This window comes from Coturnix japonica, chromosome 16, assembly GCF_054131305.1.
Source record: "Coturnix japonica strain WE chromosome 16, WE-NBRP24, whole genome shotgun sequence".
Classification (NCBI taxonomy): Eukaryota; Metazoa; Chordata; class Aves; order Galliformes; family Phasianidae; genus Coturnix; species Coturnix japonica.
In genome coordinates, this window is record NC_140678.1 from 3,631,392 (window position 1) to 3,656,572 (window position 25,181).

Genomic DNA, 25,181 nt, shown 5'->3' on the forward strand with positions numbered 1-25,181 from the left:
CCCCATCAGGAGGTGCTCCAGGCCCCCACCATCTCTGCAGGGCTCTCTCCAGCCGTTCCCTGTCTGCCTGGAATTGGGCAGCCCAGCACTGGGTGCAGTGCTCCATCTGTGCCTCCCCAGGGCACAGCAGGATGGAGGAGCATCTCCCTCACCTGCTGCAAGGCACCCCAGGGTACCACTTGTACTCTCTTGTTCCCATGTGCTCCTCTGTCATCTGCTTTTCTCTCATCCTCTCCCACTTGCCAATGAACGACGGATCTGCCATCTCCATGTTTCCAGGGTAACGAAAAGAAGTTTCCTCCAGCCCAGAGGTAGAGCAAACCCATTCTGCTGGAAAATTTAAAGCAAGGATTAAAATTTAGAAAACAGCACACGACCCAGTGCAGCATCTCCCCCTCCTGCCAATCCATCCGAATCACCGTGCACAGAGTGCAGCTGGGGCCACCTGCACAGGATTATGGCACAAGTCCCCCGTGGCACTGGGCAGCTTTGTTTGCAGAGCTGTTGGCCACCAGCACTCCCATGGCTCCTTCGATCCTGCACTGCTCTGCCTGATAGCAAGAGTGGATCCAGCCACGGCCTGGGGAAGAGGGGCAGAGTTGCTCTGCTGTAACGATGGTTCACAATGTCCCAGCTGACCTGCTTGATCCTGTCTGATCTGATCTGGCAGCTGTAAAGAGGGGAGAAAGCAAGGAAGAGTAAGTAAAGCAACTTATGCCCACATAAGGATTTAAGTATTCTTTAATACTTAAAAGTCTGGGTTGATTGGCTTCTCAAGAGCCCCATACAACAAAGCTAGTGATCTCCTGAGGCAAGAACTGGAGATAGGAAGGTCTGGAGCAAACAGCTTTGCAAAACTGAAAGGGTAACCATTTACACATTTAATACTTCAGGCCATCAGGCCATCAAACTTATTTCTTTCTGAATTCAACCTCTGGGGATGAAGCACCAGAGTTTCTCTCTGAAACGGACTGTGAGGCATCCCAGCCTGCAAGCACCCACACTGCTCAGGCACTGCTGCTCTGCCTCCACCAGACCACGCTCCATGCTGCCAAGGGTTCATGTCCCAGCAATGAGACCAGAGCCAATAGCGTGATGCCAACAGATGGAAGCAATAAGCAAGCACAGTGACTGTACCAGAAATAATAAACAACTGCACGTAGAATGTTTTCTTCGACGTTAGCCAAGGGAAGTCCATTAATTCTCATCTGGAAATCCCTGTAACATTTGCAGCAAGGATCTGCCACAGCTGCACCTGCTGCTGCCCCACAGCACATGGCTCTGCTGGGCAGGGTGAGCCCAAGCCATTCCTTCTCACCCTGGGCACTGAGCTGCTACAACACTGGCGTGAGATGTTGTGTTTTTAACATCAAGAGTTACACATGAGGTGATCCCAAAGCATAATTACTAATAAATGTTTAATTAATAGCTTATGTATGCGTTGATAAGTTCATTAAAATGATGCATGAGCACATGAATATTCCTGAGCAGGCAGGAGGAAGGGAAGTTACTGCTGGAAAGTGTGTTAACAAGGGGATTACAGGGCTTACATATGGAGCCTGCATGCACTCCACTCATTCCTCCTAGATGAACAGTTTATGGCCCACTGTGACCCACCAATCTCACCACAACCTCCACTTCACAAATCTCTCGCTTCTCCTCTTAAATATAAACAAACAGACAATGTTTCCCCATTAACAATAATAATATCCAGCAGTGTGGACCAAAGCAAATGAGTTAATTGCTTTAAGAAGCTTTAACTGCATTTCTATCCATTGGAATTATTGCTTCCAGAAAAACATGCTTTCAAAGCCTCCAACAGTAAGAGGTACCTGAAGGAGCTGACCCCAATAAGTGGAATAGAGCAGTAAATAAAACCATGCTCTGAGGGACTTTGCCCACATGGGTTCTTCCCCTCTTTCTCAGCTCCAGAGAGCTGAAGCTGGATGGGGGGTCTGGGAGCAGTTGCCAATTGCAACACATTGAGCCCACTGCAGCACAGCACTAGGAAAAGCATTGGGCCGCAGCCCTTGCTCACTGCCAGCACTCACCTTTTGTTCCTCCCCTTTCTTTCTGTATCTCATATAGGCAAGGAGACTGAGGCAGAGTTCTGAACAAATTCAAATACTGACTGATACTGAAGCCCTGAGGAGGTGTAAACAGACCTCTTGGCTTTGCTGAGTTTTGGCTGGGAGCATGAACAGGACAGCCAGGGTGGCAGAAGAAGAGCTGCTCTATCTAATCTCATCTTCTTGAACCAATAATCTCCCTAGCTGCTCACGCTTTAGATCTGTTCCGTATTCTAACTAATCTATTTTATTGGTGTCTCATCCATTCTGGATCCCATCTCATCTGTTGCAATGATTTATAATCCACACTGGATTCTGAGAACAAGTTTTAAAAAGCTTTTGTGAAGAGACTAAGCCATGCCATAAATTTCAGTCTGTGTGAGTTAAGTGCCCAGATCTGAGCACAGAACATGACGGCTACTCCTAAAGGGGCTGGGAAACACAACCTGCAGCACCCATGGATGGAGCACACTCTCGTGAGCCATGGGCAGCTCTGCTCCCACCTCTAATCCCACAGACTGGCCTGGAATCCGTACTGTGGATGCAGAGCATCACCATCAGACCTAGAGAGATATGGTATTTGTGGCATTTACACAAAGGAGATGGTAGCCTTTTTTAGGGGGGCATTTTGGCCCTTCCACAACACACATCAGAGAGAGATGGTGGGGGCCTGGAGCACCTCCTGATGGGGCCAAGCTGAGAGCCCTGGGGCTGTTCACCTGGGGAAGGGAAGGCTGGGATGGATCTGATCAGTGCTGATCAATACCTGAAGGGCGGGGGTCAGGAGGATGGGGCCAGGCTCTGTTCAGTGGTGCTCAGTGCCAGGATGAGGTGTACCACTCACAGACTGGAGCCCAGGGAGTTCCTTATGGACATGAGGAAGAACTTCTGTGCTGTGAGGTTGGCAGAGCCCTGGCACAGGCTGCCCAGAGAGGTGGGGTCTCCTTCCCTGGAGATATTCTGATCCCCATGGGTGCCTTCCTGTGCAGCTGCTGCAGGGAATGGCTTTGGGGGAGCTGGACTGGGCATCTCCAGAAGTGTGCTCCAATCCCTACAGTTCTATGAAATATGTCTGACTTTGGAGATGCCAGAAAATATTGGGCTGCCTGCAGTATTTCCAAACAGTCCGTGAGCAGAACCCAGCAGCCTCGCAGCAGTCAGAGCCACAGCCCTGCCCACAACACGCTCCTACATCTCCCACCAGGTTTGTTCCCACTTTTCCTACATGCCACCTTCCAGGTGCTTTGAACATGGAACAAATCTAAAACCTGAGCATCACTGCTTAACATGTCACATCTCACCCTGCAAAGGACACTCTGCCTCCTCATACAGGCAGAGGAAGAAAAGTCCACCTCACGTTTAAATGAATACAATGAGTGACTTGCTTGGGAAAAAAACCTCTAATGAGGTCATGAAGGGTGAGATGCCACCACTGCAACTGGTGACCTTTTCTCATTTCCAAAACAACATTTGCTGGACACAGACACACACCACCCGTTGTTTATAAAGCAACTGAGGATTTTCTCTTACAGAGAGATTCTCAGTTCTGACTTTTGCTGCTGCCCACAACCCCGTTCCAACAGTGACCCTCAGCTAATGACTGCAGCTTTACAAGGGATTTCTCTGCAAGTCTGTTGGATAGAAAAACTCTCTTCTGAAGCCAGACAGCAGGATGGAAACATTCAAAATGCTGAAAGCAGTGAGTGAGCAAGAAAGGTTTGCAGCTTGGTAGAAAAGCAGCTGTAAGCCCACAGCCAAGCCAGGCCCAGTCCCAGCCCCAGCAAGAACAGGACTCCAAAGAACCAACCTGACCCCCCCAGAGCAATGTGAGGCCATCACCTCTCATCATACTGCTGTCACCTGGAGCAGAGGCTGATTTTCCCTCACCACCATCACCTTTCAGGAGCTACAGAGCGTGATGAGGTTTTCCCCTGAGCCTCCTCTCTTCTCCAGACCAACCCACCGTGTTCCTTCAGCCCCACAGGACAGCACTCAGAGCCCTCACAGCTCTGCTGCTCCTCTTTGGACAGCTGCAGTGCCATGGTGTTTGTCTGGCAGCAAGATTCCCAATGCTGAACACAGCACCTAGGGCATGGCCTCACCACTGCTGAGCACAGAGGGAGGACCACCTCCTGCTCCTGCTGGCTACACTCCTGTTGATACAGCCAGGATGCCGTTGGCCTTCTTGGCCACATTCCCTTCTGGGCTTTCTCAGCCCAGAGCAGCAGCTCTGTGGTTGTTCTATGTGGGTGACCATGCTGGTGTTATACCTGTAACCTTGCATGCACACCTCAGCAGCTCCTTGTCTCCACCTTGGTCATACTGTAAATGAGGAGGTTAAGTTACCAGCCATCAGTCAAACAGCAATGTCTTTCTCCTTGACATTCAAGCGATTGAAAAGCTCCTTGTAGGGTCAAGCACAGTGGCTTTTAAATAATACACTGCATTAGTTACTACGTTGGCATTTAAGTGCTGGCTAAGAGGGGACAAGCAAGCAGTGCCAAAGGCTCAATGCTTTACCATGAAGCCCATGTGCTGCCTCTCAGTGCTGTGCGTAGACCTCAGCACCTCCTGCATGCAGCACCTGCCCCAACACAACAAAAAGTAGAGATTGTTTTCTGAGGCCTGCAGCACACAACCCTCCTGTACAATTAACTAATGTACTGTTAGCAGAGAGTGGTATTTTACAGGCTTTATAGTTCAAAAGATTATCATGGTGGAAAGATAATTGAAAATACATGAAATGCTCACCTGTATCCTAGGCTCATAGTAGAAAACTCCAAAAGCAAGGACCTCCAGAAAGAGATCCTTCCCCAGTAGCAGTCAGCCCTTCAGTTGGGTCTAGGAGAGGTGAAGCCAGGCTGCACCCCTTCCAGTCACACTGATGAACTGCCTTCACCTGTGTTCCCAGGGCTGACTCAGGTGATCAATCAGTGGTTCAGGCTGTGACTCAACAGCTCCCATACACCTGCCTGCAGTACTGCTGATGGCACACACCTGCTGCAGCCCTGTCCCTCACAAAGTGACCATGCTAAAATCAGAGGATCTGCCTCACCATGAACTGTGGCACAGATTGCTGTGTTGTTGTTGTTTTCTTTTTTCTGAAAAGCAATTAATTAGCTTTGGTTTACTGCAACTTCCCTTCCAGCAAAAACCAGGCCTTGCTGCGATAGCAGCCCTAATTGCCATGTCAGATACTTCACAGCCCCATTCATCCCCCAGCACCATGAGCTTTTGTTATGAATTAATAGAGCCTGGACATATCCCATATTTAAGAATGAAAGCAGAAGGGGAGCGTGACAGAGCCTTAAAGAGACAGGAGAGCTCCTGGAGGAGCCCTGGGCTCTGACCTCCTTGCCTCCTTCTCCAACCCAATAAGAAAATGGGGATCTGGAGGTATTTCTGAAAGCAGCTGCCTAAAAACACATCCATTCAGAATTACAGGGTATTTTTAGACTGTAAAAGAGAGCAGATATAAATATGTCTTCATTCCTGCTGTAATCCAATTGGTTTAATCAGTTACATCACTGATAGGCTTGATCCATGCAGTACAAACATAGCTTTTATTACAGAAGGAGCACGCAAAGCGTATCTGTATGTGAGTGGGGGGATACGTATGCTTCTATAGATTTGTATATAGAATCTATATATTTATATGCAGGCATAGACACAGAGCCCTCCCTTTTCTGCTTAAAAAAATGCTGCCTGAATCACTTTCACAAATAAGACAAACCCCATATTTTGCTGGCAGAACGATTACAGCTGTCAGATCTGACGGACGCAGCACCGCCGATGAATAATTCATGGCAGCTAATTATAAGCTGGCAGATTTCTGGCACTGGGGCACAAACAGGCTAGAGATCCCAGTTATCTGTGGCTGATCTGATCCTCCTGAGGTCCTGAGACACTGAACAGAGACAAAGGCGCTGCACTACTGCTGCACAAACCGATTCAGTGCACATGCAGTGTCAGGTGGGGACGCAGTGCTGCTGCCAGAAGCACTGTGAGGTGCAGTCCTGACAGAGGTCTCAAAGCCACAAAGTCTGTGTGATCCCAGCTGCCATCCCAGGACTTGCTAAGGGTAACTGCCATGTGTAATAGCCACTAGTCTACCTGGTGATGTAAGACTTGGCACTGCTAGCACTGGGCACATAAAGGGAAGGCTGGAGGCTCAACGGTTCCAGTAGTCCAAGCAGCCTTGAGCTTCAGTGGTATTTCAGTAATGCCCATCACAAAGACAGTTATTAATGGTTAAAGGACACACCTAAAACAAAAAGCTCCTTTTCCACCCTCCACGCAATCCTGGCTCCACTGTCCCAACCCCTGTGAATGAGACCTCCCTTGTGGCACCATGGGGATCTGACCCCACCACCCCACAGAGCCTCACACCTGTGGGGCCACCACTGCTGGTCCCAAAGCAGAGCTGCAGCGCCTGCGGGGCTGCTGGCAGTACCTGCAACACAGCACATCTCACACATCCACGTCCCAGCTCCCCTCAAAATAAAAGGGCAGGTTATGAGCAAGAGAATGAATGTCCCTAATAAGGCCGAGCCTGGTAAATAACACAATGCCTGTGTTTGCTCTGAAACCATCCGTATTCTGCCAAGCAGAAAGGTAACGGGAGTTGTGCAGCAATAACAGATCATCAGGTGATGGGAGCTTTCAAGGTTTGTCTCCTCTCTCAATGCACGTTATAAAAATTACCCCCCAGAGTCTTTTCCTTCTCTTTCGTTTTCCTCTTGACATACTGTCGACATAAACTTTCTCCCTGCAAGGAGATTTCTCCTTCCATGAGTTCCAAGCTCAGTGACATTCTTGGCGGTGCCCTGGAGCACACAGCCTCTGTGTGTATCTGTCTCTTTGGTGTGAACTTAAAGATCAAGAGCCATTCATTTACAAAAATAGTGAGGACACGTTTCCTCCTTCTTGCTGGAGCCTCTTTCAATGTGTAAAGAAATGGGGATCTTCTCAGAACAGGAGCAAATGGGCAGCACGCCCGCATGGTGATAATGCAGTGATTGCAATGCAGAGGAGACAGACCCTGATGAGCACAAATCCCCCCCATCTATAAGCTGTCTTCTCCACCCTACGTTTCCCCCTGCAGTTTTAATGTTTTGTTTCAACCTTTGGATTGTATTGAAATATTAATGCTATCGTTTTATTATAATTTCATACTCCGTGTTTAATATTTTAATACAATCAAAAGCCCAAATGAAATCTTTCAGCATTATCGGGTGAGATGATGGTGCGCAATCAGAACAAAGCAACCCGTCAGAGCCAGGAGGATGTTTTCCTGGAGTTTTCTTTCCCTGGGTATTTATCCAATGTCATTCCCGTGCTCTGACAGGAAGGCCCCTCCCGACCTCAAACACATCAGGAATTCAGCTGAGCATTCGAGTGTCTCCAATTGAACCAATGGATGGTTGGTGCGGATGGGACTCAAGGACTGCCTTCCTGCTGTGTTTGAATGGCTGTGCTTGGCAGAGCAGTGCCCTGCTTACTCGGTGAGGAGCTGCTCCCTGCTCTGCACACACCCAGAGTGCTGCCCTGCTCCATGCTGGTGTCCCCCAGGTTCTGACCCTCTGAGGTCCCTTTGGGTCCCATGTTCCCCTCACACCCCATTTTGTAGCACGAGAAAACTGTGAAGGCTTCCAAACAATTTTTCAATTTAAGGCAGATTAAGAGCAAAATTCTAGTGGGACTAATAGTGTGTAATCTTCTTTACATTTCTCCTCTTGCTTTATGAAGAACAGTTCACTGCAATGGCGTATTTCACACTCTGTTGCTGATATTTCAATTTCCTGCTTAAGTTACAATAAAAACTGCCCACACTGCTGATGCTCCCATGAAGAATAATTTATGTTGATTGACATTATTTAATTCCCTCTGGATGCAGCTAATGATTAAGTGATGCCAGGAAATTTAAAAGCACATCCTACCTGCGGACTCCTCTAAGCTCCTTTGGAAGGCTTTGAAAAGATTCCAATTTCCAAGCACAAAACGGTGCTACTGATCGCTAAGCACCTTCCTTGTCTTCCTCCCCTAATTCTTTCCCACCCCAAAGGAAGACAATTAAATTACTGAGCTCAATCAAGGCTTGGGGCCTGGGTTTGCAGCAGCGGAACATGCTGGGAAGATGCTGCCCACCAGCAGCTTGTGGCAGGGCAGCAGGCAGCAGGACACCCCAGCAGGACTGTGGGACAGAGGAAAGTCCAGTGGAGCTGAAAAGCCCATGACTGGGTGTTGTATTGATTTCAGGACCTTCATAGCACCCTTGTGCAAGTCAGGACCTACCAGACTGTGGAGTGGCACATGTTTGGCGTGAGCAGAAAGGGGCAGAAGCACCAGGCCATGGGCATCAGTTCTGTGCCAGCAACCATCCCCCATACCTCCAGGTCTGCAACTTTAACCAATGGGGAACACTGCTGCAGAGGGAATGTTATGGGAGAAGGCATCTGGGTGTGAAATTAGGCTGCAAACCTGCTCCAAACACAGTCCCTGCACTGACACTCTCAAGCTGATGTTGCTGGCATCTTTCCATTAATCAGAGCACGAGCTGCTCCTCCAGCACGCACAGCCCAGAGGCCCGGCTGCCCCTCACGCACCTCCGCCCTGCCATGAAGAAGCAATTTATATTGGATCCTTTTGCCAAGAGAGTAAACATTTTGCTTTTATTTGTCAAAGGAGTTGTCTTCCTATCTTCTGCAGACAGGCACTGTGTCTCTGGGAGGATTTGCCTGCATGGTGAAGATTTACTCTCATTCCAAACTAAATTCAACTCCACAGGCTGCTAATCCAGCATATCTGCAGCAGAATAACCCATCCAATGTAACCACACAGGCAAAATCTCACCGGCAGTTTGTGGGGCTGTAAGTGAAGAGGAAAAGGGGATTTTCCCCTGGGAGCCCCCCAGATTTTGGCAGATTCCCCAGGCAGCTGCAAACCGCCGAGGGTTAAAAAGTAACCCCAAGCAAAGGAAGAGCGAGCATCGTTTCAAAATGCTGAGAAATCTTCTCATCAAAATAATGTCAGAGCCTGTCACGGTGGAGGGAAAACAAACGCGTGAGACATGATGGTTCTGCATGAAATGTAAAATGCTCTTTAGTTAAAACAAAACTCTTTGAAAGCGCCCAGAAGGGGAAAGGGAGTGGGGGGAATAGGTAAAGGAAGGCAGCGCTCTATTCTCAAAGCATAAAAGACATTTAGAGGGAGGAATCCAGGGAGGCATGCACAGCCCTGCCTCAGCTTCACAGCGCAGCAAACAGAGCTATTGATGCTCAGGGGATGGGGCTCTTTGCCCAGCGGCTGCACTGCTCCAAAGTGCCCCTTCGTCTGTCCAGCGGCTGCAGAATGAAGGCAGAACCACTGTTAAGCAGAAGAAGAAAGAAGAGATGGTGCCAAACAGGACCGTGATGAACTTCTGCCAATGAGGTCTGGATGCTGTGAGTGCTCTGTATGTGTCAGTGGTATTTTGCCCTTTCCCATGAGACTTGTTTCCCGTGCTATGGAATCTTTTCCCAGGCAGCGCACAACAAATGCTGTGGAACATGGGCTTCAGCACTGCTGTACCCTGACTCTGGCTGTGCTTCCAGCTCTCCGGGAAAAACTGTTGCAGACACATCTCTAAGCACAAGAGAGGGCAGTTGAAAGGACACAGATAACAGAGCTGCGCTCCATGCTAAGGATGCTACAAACCTTGGGTTTTGTTGTCAGCTCCTCCAGCTTGCTGCTGCAAAGGCCTCACCATCTGCAAACAGCCAAACCGACCTCCTCCTCCCTGCCCAGCTGTGAAGCAGATCCTTCTAATAAGCAATAGCTAATAATTGCCACAAAGGCCACCAGTTTGGAAGACAATGACAGAAAGTACAGCTAAGGAAAGGAAAAAAGATCCATTTAAAATTCCAGAAGATCAGCATACCTGCAGAAAGAGACTTTCATGGACATGTCTTTAATCTTTTCCACTTCCAGCCCTTAATAGCAGAACCTGACTCGAAGACTTGGTGATGGATTTCCAATCCAGACACAAAGTGACAGGCTCATTTTCAAGTATTGCACAGCTATAATTCCCTGTTTTATTTGTTATTATTCTAACCTGCTGATGGAGTGGGGCTGTATTCAAGGCAGCAGTAACAACCCTGTCTCGAGGCGTTATTTAGAGTTCGGTATTTAGAGCTAGAGCCTCGTGCCTCTTGATATTTATGAAGAAGATGTGCCTGTAGCTGCAGTGCTCGTATCTTATTTGTTTGTTTGTTGTTCAAACAAAGGATCAGGAAATTGGATGCTGTTTCCAGTGAGCGACACCATCTCAGCAGTTGAGGGAAGGGCTGCTGGTCATTATATGTTTCTCCAGTGGAGCAGTGAGGAAAGTTGTCTCCAGGTTGAGGTGATAAAGTCGCCTTGCAGTTGTCCAGGGAAAAGTCCCATTCCATAAAGCCTGGAACAGAACGGACCCCCAGGAACCACAGAATCACAGAATCACAGAATTACCCGGGTTGGAAGGGACCTCAAGGATCATGTAGTTCCAACCCCCCTGCCTAGCAGGGTCACCAAACATACGCCTTTACTAGATCAGGTTGCCCAGGGCCCCGTCCAACCTGGTCTTGAACACCTCCAAGGACGGGGCATCCACAACCTCACTGGGCAGCCTGTTCCAGGACCTAACCACTCTTCTAGTAAAGAACTTTCCCCTAACATCCAACCTAAATCTTCCCTCTTTCAAATTAAAACCATTTCCCCTAGTCCTGCTATTATCAGCCCTTTCGAAGAGTTTACTCCCCTCCTGGGAGTAAGTTCCCTTCAGGTACTGAAAGGCTGCAATGAGGTCACCCCGCAACCTTCTCTTCTCCAGGCTGAACAAACCCAACTCCCTCAGCCTGTGTCCTCATAGGGGAGGTGCTCCAGCCCCCTGATCATCTTTATGGCCCTCCTCTGGACCCTTTCCAAAATCTCCATGTCTTTTTTGTACTGAGGGCTCCACACCTGGACACAGTACTCCAGATGGGGCCTCACAAGAGCAGAGTAGAGAGGGACAATCACCTCCCTATCCCTGCTGACCACCCCTCTCCTGTTGGAGCCCAGGATCCCATTTGCTTTCCGGGCTGAGCCAGGAAAGTTATAAAAGAATAAAACAGCTGCCCCCGGCCAGAACACTCTGCATTTGCAGGAAGCTCTCCTCATAGCATACCTTAATTTCTCCTCTTCCTAGTTAAGCTTAAATTAAGAAAGCTTGCCTTTACCACCACAGAGAACAGTGCACAGCATTTTTTTTTTCTTTTCTTTTCTTTTTTTTTTTTTTCACCCAGAATAAGATTCATGAAAGGAAAACCTTCCAGTTAGATTCAGTGAGAGCCCCATTTTGTGACAAATCCTGCTGTGGCTGATGGGACTTTTGTGGAATCGGAGAACATTTATATAGCCAGAATAGTGTCACGCTGGGTCTCCCTTTCTTTGTGTTCCCTCCCATTTGTGGGCCAGTGATGAGCCTTTGCCCCAGTTCAGCAGCTCTGGAGCTCTACCTGTGTAGCTTTGAGCCTCAGCTAACTTACCTTATCTTACAGCACAAAGGAGATAATATACAACCTTTTGCAGTCTTTTGCAGCCTGTGAGCTCCTAAGTCTCTTTGGCAGCTTTGAAAAGTTGATTCTGCCTGAGAAATGACACCTGCAGCAGCAACAGAAGCTGAGGAACTGGCTGTTTGCTCAAGCAAAGAAGTTTAACCTCTGCCATGCTTCTGTTCAGCAGAGAGCAAGAAGTGCTCACAGCAGAAAATGAGTTACAAGCAGCAGTGTCTGGATGTTGCTCAGATACCCTCGAGACAGTGATGCACCAGGTGCAAAATAAGAGTTCTTAACACAGCCCAACAATGTATGCTGAGATTCTGACTTTGTACAGAGCACTGGGCATTATTATTCCAGTGTCTCATTAATGGTGTAGATGACCAAATTCTGTCTGTCCACAAAAAGCTATGAGCTCTGTCGGGCTTTGCAGGAGGAACCAACACATTACAGCCCAGTGGACTATGGAATGGCAACCTGCAGCTCACCCAGTGCTGTTTCCTGACAATCTTGTTTGCTATCTCTCATGCTCTGCCCAGGTGCCTGGTGTGCCAGGAGCCCATAGCACATGCAAAGTGAGTCTGTCCCCATGTCACCTGTGATGGTGCACAGTGCTGCAGCTCCAGACATGTGCGGGGTGCCCTGAGTGCTGGTGGCACTCGGTTACACTGTGAGAGACACAGCCGGCGTGCCAATCTGAGAATGAAAGGGGACGAATTAAATATAAATCCCACCCAAGCTGCTACCAGTTCTATTCTGCCAGGGTGTTATTCATAAAAACAATCTCTGGTGCCAGCTTTGGTTCTCAGCCAGGGCTGCAAACTAATGAAATTGCCTTTTATACTGAGCGTGCGAATGAGACTCCACTGAATGCAGGCATGGGCCGCCCTCCTCACCATCATCCTCCTGGGGGTGGTGGCAGCCAGGTCCTTATGGACTTGACAGCAAATGGGACACTGAAATGGGGACTGAACTGAAACTTCTGGAGTAACTCTGAATCCTTTTCAAAGTGAAGTCTGCAACAGAGAGGGTCGTGGTGAGGCAGCAGGTCCTTTAACACAGGCGGAAAGGCAGAGGAGAGGCAGGGAATTAGCTAAGTGCTTAGAAAAGGAAATCCTAGAAGAAAGAAAGCCATCCTTGGAGGACAACCCTCACGGCTGCTCAAAGGCACTCGGATCTGCTTTATTCTCTCTGGGCTTTCTTCCATACCCAGCCCCACTGGCTTCCCAGCACTGTGACATGTCTTATGCTAACACAAGTGTTAACAAGCGAGTGGGTGTATGGTGAAGCTCTGTTCCCCAGTGACACTCCCTTCATGTTAGCACATACAGGGAAGCAAGGAGTGCTCCAGAAAGCACAGGAGAGCAGATGAACAAACGCAGCAGCTCACCAGTGAGCTTCCTCCTGGCAGCAGCGGGCAGACATTAACAGAACAGAGGAGAGGGTGGCTGCTCTCCCAGCACACTGCCCTCCCCATGCATTGAAGGTGCCTCATTACATGGTGAGGAGGTGCATGGCCACCTGCAGAATGTGAATGCCCCCAGTATGAGTCAGCCACAACCACAGTGTCTTCACTGCTCCAAATCCAGCTACCAGGCAGATACCTACAAGAAGTGGGGATATTCCTGGAACAGAGATAAAAATCCTGCCACGGCTTTAGCCTGAGAGCTGAGACACTTCATTCCTACTGCAAAGTGCTGAGGCTAACTTTGAAGGACTACATCCTTTAGAGGATCAAATCTGCAACCTGCCTGTGTTTCAGTTTCCCACTGCAGAGAAAGGAAGTGACAGCCCTTAGTGCTGGCAGGATAAGTATGTTAAACCCACAACCACGGAACAACAGGGCTAACAGGCAGAATAACAGAAGGGAAGTGGGGACTAATGTCAATGTGATGGAGAAGAGAAGGCTGGGAGGGATCTGATCAGTACTGATCAACATCTGAAGGGTGAGGGTCAGGAGGATGGGGCCAGGTGCTGTTCAGTGGTGCTCAGTGCCAGGATGAGGACGGTCAGTGCCAGGACAGACTGGAGCCAAGGGAGTTCCATATGGACATGAGGAAGAACTTCTGTGCTGTGAGGGTGGCAGAGCCCTGGCACAGGCTGCCCAGAGAGGTGGGGTCTCCTTCCCTGAAGATATTCAAACCCACCTTGATGTGTTTCTGTGAACCTGCCATAGAGAACAGCTATGGAGGGAGCTGGACTGGGGGACGTCCAGAGGTCCCTTCCAATCCCTACAGTGATTCTGAGGCTGAAGAGCAGCTAATGGCCAGCAAAGCACTGCATCCCCACAGCTTGCCAGGCTTGGGGGTGCACACAACTCAACCTGATGGCAGGCATCCACCTGCCTCCCACACCTGCCTCCCCACTTCCCTTTGCAGATCCACTTTCTGCCCGTTTTCCCACCAAATGTGGCCCTTTTGCATTCACAAAAAAAAAAAACCAACAAACCTGGAGAGACCAGTAACAAATGCTCTTGAATTCAAAAGGATTATTAGATTTTCCATACCATAAACTCCACTGACGAGGCTCAGGGAGCCAAACAGCACCCTGCAGGCACCCACCCTGATCCCTGTGGCATAGACTGCACATCCATATGAGCACCACAGAGGACTCTGGCCCCCCTCCAACCCAACCCCACTCCAGTTCAGACAGACTCCTTGGAGGTTTGCAGAGCTCAATATGCAGAGCTTGGAAGAAATAAAACCCAAGTGCTATGATCTGAGAGGTAAAGAAAATGATCAGCAGCAGAGAATACAGACCAGGCTGGTGGAACTCTGTGTGTGTACACATGTGTATGAATGGGCACACGCACGCACAGAGGGAGCCTGCAATACAGCTTGGATGTACAGAAATGAAAGGAGCAGTCGTTTATATCAGAGTTTCCATGGAGACCAAGTTTTGAAAGAATTAAGGTGGAACGATTATGTATGTTCTGAAGAGATAAAAATAACCTTGCTAAGCGTTGCATGGGCTAATTAGATGACGATCCTTGACTTGGAGCTCTCCTTGTGGTGCAGCATGCCGAGCTCCTGGGCTTGCCTGCACATCACCCGTCCCTGCTGGTGTGCAATGAAGAGTGAAGCGCCTGTGAGCGGTAGCGATGTGGACCCCAAACACCCATTTCCCTGGCAGGCTGCTGTGCTCTTCAAGGCGATGTCACCCACTCCCGGTCTGCTAGCTGAAGCAGAAGCAGTGTGTGCTCCTCCAGCCCTTCCGCTGTCAAACCTGCTGTCACTGACATCAGACAGAACACGCCGGGTCACAACACTGGGTTCTGCTCTGGTTTTGCAAAAGGAAAAAAGCAGAAAAGTAAGGAGGAGTGCAGTGATGAGCAGCGGAGGATTCCCACTAACCATGGCAAGGAGATGTTGCTCCAAAGCTCAACCAATTGGCTGAAGCCAGTCCCAGAAGCATCTCCCTGGTTGCTGCATGCCCTCCAGCTTTGGAAAAAGCTGTCTGATCTCACAGGGTTTTTGGGAGCCCCAGGGGCTTCCAGGAAACTCATACACAGAGCAGGGAGAGGCAAAGAGGATGTGTGTTAGTCTGTGCCTTGGTGCCCTCTGCAAGAAACACCCTGGCACTGCTGCAGCACTGCTTTCATACCAGGTAGAAAAGGGAAAACAGAATACAAGGAAAAGGAAAACCATCCAAAGAAAGATGGGGAAGAACTCTGACAGCATCTCCCACTCAGTGCTGCAATAGAACAACTGCTCTATCTTGGCCAAGCTTTTAATCCCTTATTGACTGGGTATTCTTTTATCCTACATTTTGCTGCAAAATGGAGTTTGGGTCAAACTGGTGCTATGGGAAAAATCCTCTTTTGGGGAAGCCAGAACAAAATCTTCTCAATGCTTCATTTTGAAAAGAAAAAAAAAAAAAAAAAGAGGCATTTTGTTTAGAACTGCAATAACAGTAAATGCATCCAAGAAAGCAACTGAAAGTTTTGCTTTGGTGTGGAACAAATACAGGTCTCTGAGAGCAATTACTTCAACTTCTGCTTCAGCAAAGAATAATAGAAAACATTTGTTTCAGGTGGCCTCCCCTCAAATACGTTGCTCCCCAGTTTCCTCCAGTTAAAGCCATGAAACAAATGAGACATCTCTCACTCAGCTTCAGTCTTTAGCCAGAAGAGCAATTTCAGCGCTGCCCTCAGCCCAGCTGTCTCACAGTCTGGCTATCTAACAAGGCACAGTAACTCTCAATATATTTTTCCTAAAGCAAATTCCTAACGATGGTTATGAAAACCTCCTTATGGTTTCCCAGCTGATGCAAATGTAGCCATTCACACACAGAACATTTCCCAAAGCAGACTCTCAGTTCTGGGCCTGTGTGTGGGTCCCTTTTGAAAGACACCACAGGGGCTTTGGGGATGAGGAACACAACAGCAGCACATTGCCTGCTCCCCACCTGAGTGCTGCTCCAGCACTTGCACCAAGCAGGCTGTGTCACCACCACTGCCTCATTCACCTTCTGAAGGCTCTCACCCAGGGGCTGAGTGGAAAAAATCCCCTTCTCTCTTTAGCTTCTGAAGCCTGACAGACAGCAGCAGGTCATATCAAAGATGAAGAGCCCCAGATTCGCTGCAGTTTAAAAAAGGGGGAATAAAAATGGACAGCTTTGATTCACAGGGTGGCTCCTGGAAGGAGCTCTTCACACAGGATGGAGGTTTCTGCCTTTGCATCCCACTACAAGAGCTCAGGAAGTGAATTATTAAGGGAAGAGTTTTCCCCTTGCGCTGAATAATTCTGTGCAACTTCACCTCTCTGGAGGACTGCAGAGAATCCTTGAGTGTCTTTAATATAGAGGACAGCTACAGTTCCTGGCAATGGTAATGTAAGCCTGGGTAGCACCATCAGTTTCTGAGTGTGACTTGTGCTTTCCTCGGGTACAAATGATAAGAGACTGAAGCATCTATTTCTGCTTCCCACGGTACCCCCTACAAAAGATCAGTCCTGCCTGAGTAAAATGGAGAGCTGCAATAACTTGAATTTAATTCAAGCAGACAGCATGCTCCTCTCTGCAAACAGTGCCAGGGCTCTGGCATCTGCAAAGGTTCAATGTGACGCAGTAAACTTGAGTCAAGCCCACAAAGACACAATCAGTGGGGGCAGGAATTGGGAGGCAGGACATGGCTGGCACACAGCACAGGCTCAGAGCGTCCTGTGTTGCTCTGCGTGTCGACATGAGGAGGGACGGATGTGATGTGATTTGACACGAGCAGCAGGAATAAAACTTTCCTCCTTCCAAAAGCAACTTTCCAACTCATCACCTGCTTCAATTCAGCCATCAAATTGCCCAGTAGATTTATTTTTAGCTTGGGCTCCTACCCAACCAGGTTTACACAATCAGTGCATGTGCATACGCATTTGCGCATCTATACCCCTTCCCTTTCCCCCTGTAATTCTGAGCTTGCTGGCAATCCATTAAGTCCTTACTGGAAACTCATAAATGGTTTTCCTGACCTGGGAACGTACACTGGAAGAGCTAGGGGCACATGACACAAACATGCTAATTAATGACATATCTGAATTTGGCTGGACTTGCACTGATAGCTGAGTGCAGCCCACCAGCCTGCAGTCAGAGCTCTATAGTACAGGTGGGGTTGAGTTTCCAGCTGCTCCTCCCATTCCAGGCCTCAGCCTCACCTTCACATCACCTCTTCATCCCCCTGCGGTGCCTCTGAGTTGCAGCAGAGGCAGCTCTCCCCCCCACCCCCCCTCCAGTGCTGTGCGCTGTACAGGCACAACCTTAGTGGGCTGCCCCGACTTGCTCACCATCAGCTCAGACAACAACCTCGGCAGGAATTTGCCTGGCCCCCTTGACTAAACCTCTCCTCAGCAATTGTCTCCTGCAAGGGGAAAAGCAGAGTGTTGTTCAGCTGTCAATACACGTGTAAGAGCCCTGAACCCCCCCTTCCTTCCCACTCCAGGAAGACTCGCACCAGCTGCTGCAGGTGTTGCCAGGGCTCCTGGGGAAAGAGTACAACAAAAATCCTCTGCTTGAAGGTCACCAGCCACAAAGTACCATGTGAAAGAATGGGCAGAGCACACCGAAGATTAATGGCACTTCAGGGTTTAGATCTGTCTGTGCTGGGAGGGTCTGTGGAGAGAACCAATAAAAGCTAATATGATTTTACATACAAATGAATCATTTCAGGGAATGAAAAGCCCTGAACAAGCCTGTACGTGGCCATACTCCTGTCCTAAGGAGCAGCAGAAGGTATTCCCTGCTGATGGGCAGTGTATAATTAAAGAAGAGGAATCACTCTTCTGGCAGGCTCAGCCTGTGGCTTTCTGCAGCTGCGGTTCAGGCAGTGAGGACACAGCCAGGGCAGTGTGGCCCTAAAGAATTACTGCCTCCTCTCAGAGCCCCTTTTAAAGCAAGAATAGTGATGGCTGCCTTCCTTTGTAAAAGGCCTTCAGAGGCATCAAAGAGCAACACTGCGCCACAGCACTATAGCTCCACCTGGTTCCTTCCCCTGCCATCCTCAAGGTAATCTCCCAGCATCTTCCAGACCTGCACAAAGCGATCTGACTTATGTCTGTCATATGTGACTCCTCTACGATCCCCAAAGGGAAAATCAGATACGTGGCAGCGTGTTGTGTTTTGGCAGAGTTGTTTCATGTCTGGGCTCTGGACCCAGGACTTCCTGCATTGCTTTTTTTAGCCAGCTACAGCGCTCTGCACCTATGCAAGAGAAGTGAGGGTGATAAGCTGCCTGGAAACCAGCCATTTTGGGGGGCATTCAGAGCTGGCATTTAAAAGCAAAACAGGCCTGGAAGAGGCAGCTTCACTGACCCCAGCGGTGCTCAGCTAGGGAAAGCTGGCTTCGGGCTGGGCTTCCTTGCCCTGAAATCCCCCTGGATGCTTATCTCCATCTTATGTTGTGGCAGGGAGGTGTCTCTGCAGCCAGCCCCAGGCCCTGCCTGGCTGAAGGGCAGTGGGGCAGCAGCGCTGGCCTTGGTCTGCTGCAAGGCAGGGACAGGTGGGATGAGATGGGAAACCACCTTCCACTGAAGGGTTCCCCTGAGACCAAAGGTGGGTCCTACTGGTCACAGAGCAGCAGGAGCTGCCAAAGGTCCCAGGCAGGAGAGGTGGGCATGTCCTGACCGCCATGCAGCGCTTCCTGCAGGGGAGCTGGGATGGGACTCATGTGCTGCACAGCGCAGTGGGGGATGAGGGGAGAAGTTTTTCATTTCAGGAACATTCGATTTTAGGATCTTTTTGAAAGCCCCAGAAAACTTGAATGACCCAACTTTTCAATGCTGTGAATTGCGAACTTCCCCCAGCCTTCATTCTCCCTGTCATAAAAGATCTATTTCATGGCCCATTTGGAAAACAATATTTCTTGTTCTGCCGTCAGATTCAAAACAAAGCCCACATTTCCAAACCCTCCCTTGTCTCCTCTTCTCACTGTGGGCTGTGCTGAGACAGCACTGGGTGTGTGTGTTGCTGAGATGCAACAGTTAACATGGAAATACTCCAAGGATTTTGTTTGGAGTTTTATAGCATTACATACCAGCCTTATTGGATTTAAATGGCTTAAATTAACTGGGTTATTTAATGGGTTGTCCAGATTAGGCAGGAATCTGCAAAAGGCTGTTACTTCAAGAAGAGCAGATGCTTTGGAAGAAAAGATCTCAAAGTAACATTAATATCCTGGAGGCTCACGAGTCCTGACAGGCCACTCCTGTCCTTTATTGACATTCTCTCATACACATTTAGCCAGGTTTGTGTTTAGTTTAATAATCTCCTGAAAGTTTAATTGTTGCTTTATTCATCCATGACCTTTCCTTCTCATCTGGAGACATATTATTGCTAATCTACAAATTTCAAGAACCAGATTTATTTGCAAAACCAATTATTCTGCTATGCAAATCTTTCCTCTCCTGCAGCCCGCTTGAACAGGGCTTTTTACAGCCACCATAAGATATAGACACTATTCAAATATTTAAATGTAAAATTTATCTATATTTCTTTTCAAGCGTGCCCAGGTTCTACATGGTACAAAGTTAATTAAAATCTTTAGAATCAAACACAGGTTTGCTGACCTTGATCCGGGCCTGACAGCCTTCAACCTCCAAGTGCTTCCTCAGCCATGGGGGAGCTGGAGCTACCAGCGGAGCGGAAATCACTATCGGTAAACTTCTAATGGAGAAACACGTCCTCTCCATTAGTGTCAGACATGACAATGCCAGTTCAGACTCACAGGCACAGACACAGGTTTCCTGAGCTGTCTGCAGATGCCTGACCTGAAAGAGGTGCAGACAAATGCTCTGAATTAAGAGTTTTTGCCACCCGAGGCTTTTCATGGTGCTTTCCCCATGGAGCGATGCGTCCCCTCAGCATCAGGAATGTGGGAGACAAAACACCTGAATTTGGGAGCTCAGGGATTGAGCCTTCTTCTCAAATGATCAGTGTCCTCAGTACCTACCATTCGCTTTAGCTGTCCCCTGCCTCAGTGTCTCCGTCTCCAAAGCAGCATCACGTCCTGCTGGGTTTGCCCAGGTTTTGGACACCAGCTGCTCCCTGCTGCGATCCTCCTGCCCAGCAGCACAGCCAATGTCCTGTCACTACAGAGCAGCAGCACCGCAATTACCAGCAACCAAGACATCAACATTTTATACTGAGCCTCATGTCAGTGAACAGCATTATCAGGGAAGCTCGTGCAATTAAACCATAATTCGGTGGATGGATGTTAAGTACTTTACAGATGAGCAAATTAAGAAAGCATTAGCCAAAGGATCTGAGGGGGAGGTGACAATGTGCAGGTGAGCAGCATAGCACTCACAGCCCCCTCTGCTGCAGCCACCTCAGGGCTGTCCCTACCAACAGCTGACATGGAGAAGGAATAGGGACTGAGGGGGGCATCTGGAGCCAGAGGGGATGCAGGTAATGCAGGATGACCTCTGCTGCGAATGTATTGCTCCTGATCCAGCACATCAAATGTTTACAACCAGAGTAGCACCTCCTGCAGATGGGTCCCACAAGCACAGAGAGGCTCCAGGCTGTCAGGAGATGCCCCTCCTGACTGATTTGCTTCATGCTGGTAAGACAGAAGTTGTTCCATATCTCACCAACAAATCCACACCATCAGACTGACAGACAGCGAGCAACTTCAGCAGTCCATTGAAACAGAACTGCTTGTGCACATGAAGAACAGAGTGGAAACGTGTGTTGTTGGAACATTCACATCTCGTTCATGTACTGAAGCAGGGAGGATGAGCACAGCTTGTTTCCATAAGATGTAAGAGAGCTCGGCTCCTACACACTTGCAGCCAGATCAGCTCTTCCTGGATCCCAGCACAGCTTGGGGATGGAGCTGGTCGCCTCCTGGCAGCTGCAGCAGGCAGGCACGCCACCGGCCTCAGTACGCCCTGGCCCCAGCTTTATGTATTTCAGATATGGGTGGCTTTAAGCTGTTTTCTGCAGTCTGTGGATTGTTTCTCTTGCTCAAATAATTTAGTTTTAACCTGAGGCCGTGGGCTCAATCCTTGCTGTCAAAACCCAGTGTGTAGCTTCGCATGCAGCTCCTAAGGGGATGGGGAATACAGCATGAATCTTCTCTGACTCCTTCAAAGTCTGGCAGAACAGCTTTATGTTTGTAGAAATAGACATGAATAAAAATAAATCTGACAGGCTTTAGTCTATGTTTCTCCAGTATATCCTCCTCTGCACTGGATTTACCTGACTTGGTTTATATCTAACAGCTTCAATGTGGATATGTTTACAGTGAGACAGACCCCAATAAATATTAGCAGGGATAAGGGCTCCCTCACAGAAACATCCAAGCAAAGCAAACTGCAACACAGCAATCCCATGGTGGGAGTCAGCTGGCCTGCACCCCACACGCTCAGCGCTTCAATTAATGCTACGAGTTTAAGTTATGACCCAAATTGCTTTGTTTTCAGTACTCTGAAGAACTACTTTTTGTTCTTAGAGCAGGCAAATAAGGTTCATAAAACACTGTAATAGTGTCCAATTACACTTGGAATTGGAAACCTTAAAGGTTCCAGTGAAAAGAGGCCACGTTCCCCTGCTACTGCGTGTACCATGTCATAGGCACAAATGAAATGTGAACTACATCACTTTCAGCAGCGTAAATGATTACAGAGGAACTGCAATCCAAGGTGAAGCTGCGCTGTTAGTAGGTTTACTTTAAGCTCAGACAGCATTAGGTATGACAGAAACATGAAAGAGACTTCCCCTCAGTAACACCTGGATGAAAATGGGACTGATGTTTGGGTGCCCTGCACCAGGCTCCAGCCCCTCGACGGGGCAGCACCCAGCACTTGCTCCTGCAATCAGTGTCTCCTTGAAGGGTTCAGCTTTGTGACAACAGGCTGCTGTCGCCTTGCCAGGGCTGTTTGATATTTTTATGTTTTCATCACAGACAGACTCTCATCCGGCCTTGCAGAGCTGCTGGTGAGGCAGAACTCCATCAAAACCCAACTTCTAAATCTAAGTGTATGTCTAATCCATTAACAGCAAACCTACTGAAAACCAGCGGGCAGCAAAGCTCTGATCTGAGGCACATTCCATCAGGCTCCAGGCAATACAAGAACTGAGCTGAGGTTTCACTACATTAAATTTTCTGGGGCAATTGCAGCTGCCCGTACCTCGGCCATCCTCCTGTGTTCTCTTGCTACCCCTTGCTGTGCTGACCCACAGGTGTGTGGCCCCATCACTTCCCAAAGCTGCAACAAGGGGCAGAAGTTACTAATTGGCATTAGTAGCTTGGCTCCTGTGCCCAAATCTGGGGACATTCTTTAGCTCCAGCTTACATTCATCTTTTCCACTTCTCCTTCGAGTAAGATGGATCTTACAGCTGGTAATGCAGGTTTCCAAACATCACTTACACAACGGGGCTGCAGTGGGGTCTGTTTGGAGCCATTTGCCTTGCCAGTCAACTAGGTTTCCCTCTCTTGGAGACAATGTACCTGAGCCATAAACCTCAGCCTGGAAACATAACTCACCGAATTTAGTGAGTAGCCTGTCATCACTGAGAGCAATGATCCTTAACCCTTATCTAGCTCTAGGGAATCATTATCTGCAGTTGTTAATTTAAGCTTGTTTTAAGTAATGAAAAAAGTATTTCTTTCTGCTAAAAATGGGTCACTACTTCCACCAGTGCTTCATTGTTCAGTTTCAAACTAATAGTTATTTATATTGATTTCTCATCCAATAACTATCACAGCAGCCAATTAATATGGCCAACATTCTAAACGTTCTCACTTGCCAGGAAAGGGCAATGAAGCAGAGGTCAGCCTACAAGACAGGGAAAGCCAGGCTGCATGGGACTAGGGGTAGAGACCGAATTGTCCTCATCTCATCTACAGACATTGTTTTTCTCCTTTCAGCAGCTTCTCTCAAACACCATCCTTCAATGGCACTGTTTTGCACCAATCTACATACATTTATGTACAAAATAAAACTACCACGCAGTGCAGCAGGGTCCAGCTGGTTTAATCTCCTGTTTGGGAGCACTACAGTGCAGTGAGGTAGGTGATGGCACTAAGCAGCGTCAGCTGGAAGGGGCCCAAATGTGCAACTCACAACTCTAAGATAAGGCAGCCATATTCTTTTGCAGTGGTGGGAGAACAGTCAGACCGGGCATCAGTCACTGATATTTACAGCAGAAAAAGAGAAGTCCCAGAAAACAAGAAAATCTAGCTGACTATGCTGGGCATTCAGTCATCCACAAACTTCTGAGGGCAGCACAATGACCACAACACCCTTGAGCAATCCGTCTGTCAGCTGGGAAGATGTAATACAGACACTGAATGGAGTCACACTAGTGGACACTCTATGGGAACCAATTTACTTGAAGAAGGAAGGGAGTTTAATCAGTCAGAGCTCAAAAGGCATATAACTCATGTCAGTGGAGAGCAAAACTGATTGTGCACTCATCACAGGTGAACAAAAGATCAGGGAAGACAAAACAATTACAAGCAGATAATGAAATGGAGAGTCGGTAGCACAGACAGTGCCTCACAAGATGTAAATCCCCACTCCAAGAAGAGCCCACCCCAGCAGTGGGGTCTGGCAGCCAGCACCTCTCCAAAATCTCCCTTGTGCTGTAACACCAAAATGCAGAGGAAATTTGAACCCATTTGCAATTTCAGAGATACAAATCAGTATTATGATGGGTGCTCCTGCTCTACTAGAGACTGGACACCATAGAATCACAGAACTGCTTGGGTTGGCAGGGTTGCACCATCCCATCCCAACCCCTGCTGTGGGTTGGTTGCCACCCACCAGATCAGGCTGCCCAGGGCCTCAGCAATGGGGCATCCACAACTTGCATTGTACACCATAGCATCAGCTCTGAAGACATGCTTGCTACAGGGAGCCATGAGACACAGCTGGGAGGAGAGGTGGATTAGAGGAACCCATCTGGTTTTGGGCTCGAACAGCTGGGAATGTGCACACCCATGGGTGGCTGCAACTCAGTGAGAAGGGCTGCCAGCAGCCTATGGGAGGGAGCCTCAAAGAAACCCATGGCCTGAGGTGACCCTGAAGGGGCCAGCAGAACATCTCCCAGCACTTTGTAGAGCAGAGGTGACTTTTCTGTCTCCCTTTATAGCAGGGGGCTGGTGATGCCAAATATCCTTCGTACAAGGTGGGTTGTTTCCAAGTCCATTCAGTGCTTGGGATCCTGGAGCCAGAGCTGTGGGGCTGTGCACAGCCTTGAGCAGCATTGGCTGCCACCTGCACGCTGAGGCTGGGCCTTCACAGCTCCCTGCAGGGCTTGAGGGGCACCCAGTGCTCTGCTGAGACCTAAGCCAGTGGCAGCAGGAGGGCCCCTGGGATGTGCCATGTGAGCAGAGTGAGATCATCATCTCCTTGGAAGCAGCCTGCTGGGTTTCTGAGAGAACAATGCTGATCTTCTCATCTTGTCTGATGATCCCTTGTCATTACTCAATCCTCCTGGGCTTTGCAGACATTAGGTAATCTTGCGATAAGAGATTAAGAGAAAAGCCAAGACACGTCCACAGCCATTCATGGTGATTCTCCCAAAGCCAGGGTGCATGATGCAGAGACCCGAAGATGCCTCGCTCTGCTGGAAAGACGCAGGCAGAAACCTGATTATTCCCAGCTGACCCACGGGGTACTTAGTCATGGTTGTTGAAGTTGCTTTAATAAGGAAAAATATCATTAGGAGGAGCTGTGCTAGAGCGGTACAGCATCGACAGGTAGTACTTTGATAATGCCTGCAGAGAGGCAAGAGTGCCACAGGGTAAGAGCAGAATTGTGGCAGTATTTTTTGCATGCAAAGCAGAGCCATCTCCAATGGGAAGTTCAGGCTCTTACCAGAGGTTGGGAAAAACCACACTGAAAGTTTTCAAATGCTGCTCCTCAATAAAGCAGCTGCAGTTAAGCACATGCATCTACTGAAAACAGAAAGGAAATGCAAAGGACCTGATGGTGAGTGCTTTGAGAAGGGGAAGGGAGATGGGAATTCACTGTTTAATTTAGAGAGGGAGTGAGAAGGACAGTTGAGCACATACATGGTTCAAGACAGGGAACAAGCTTCACATCTGTGCTTAAATACTGA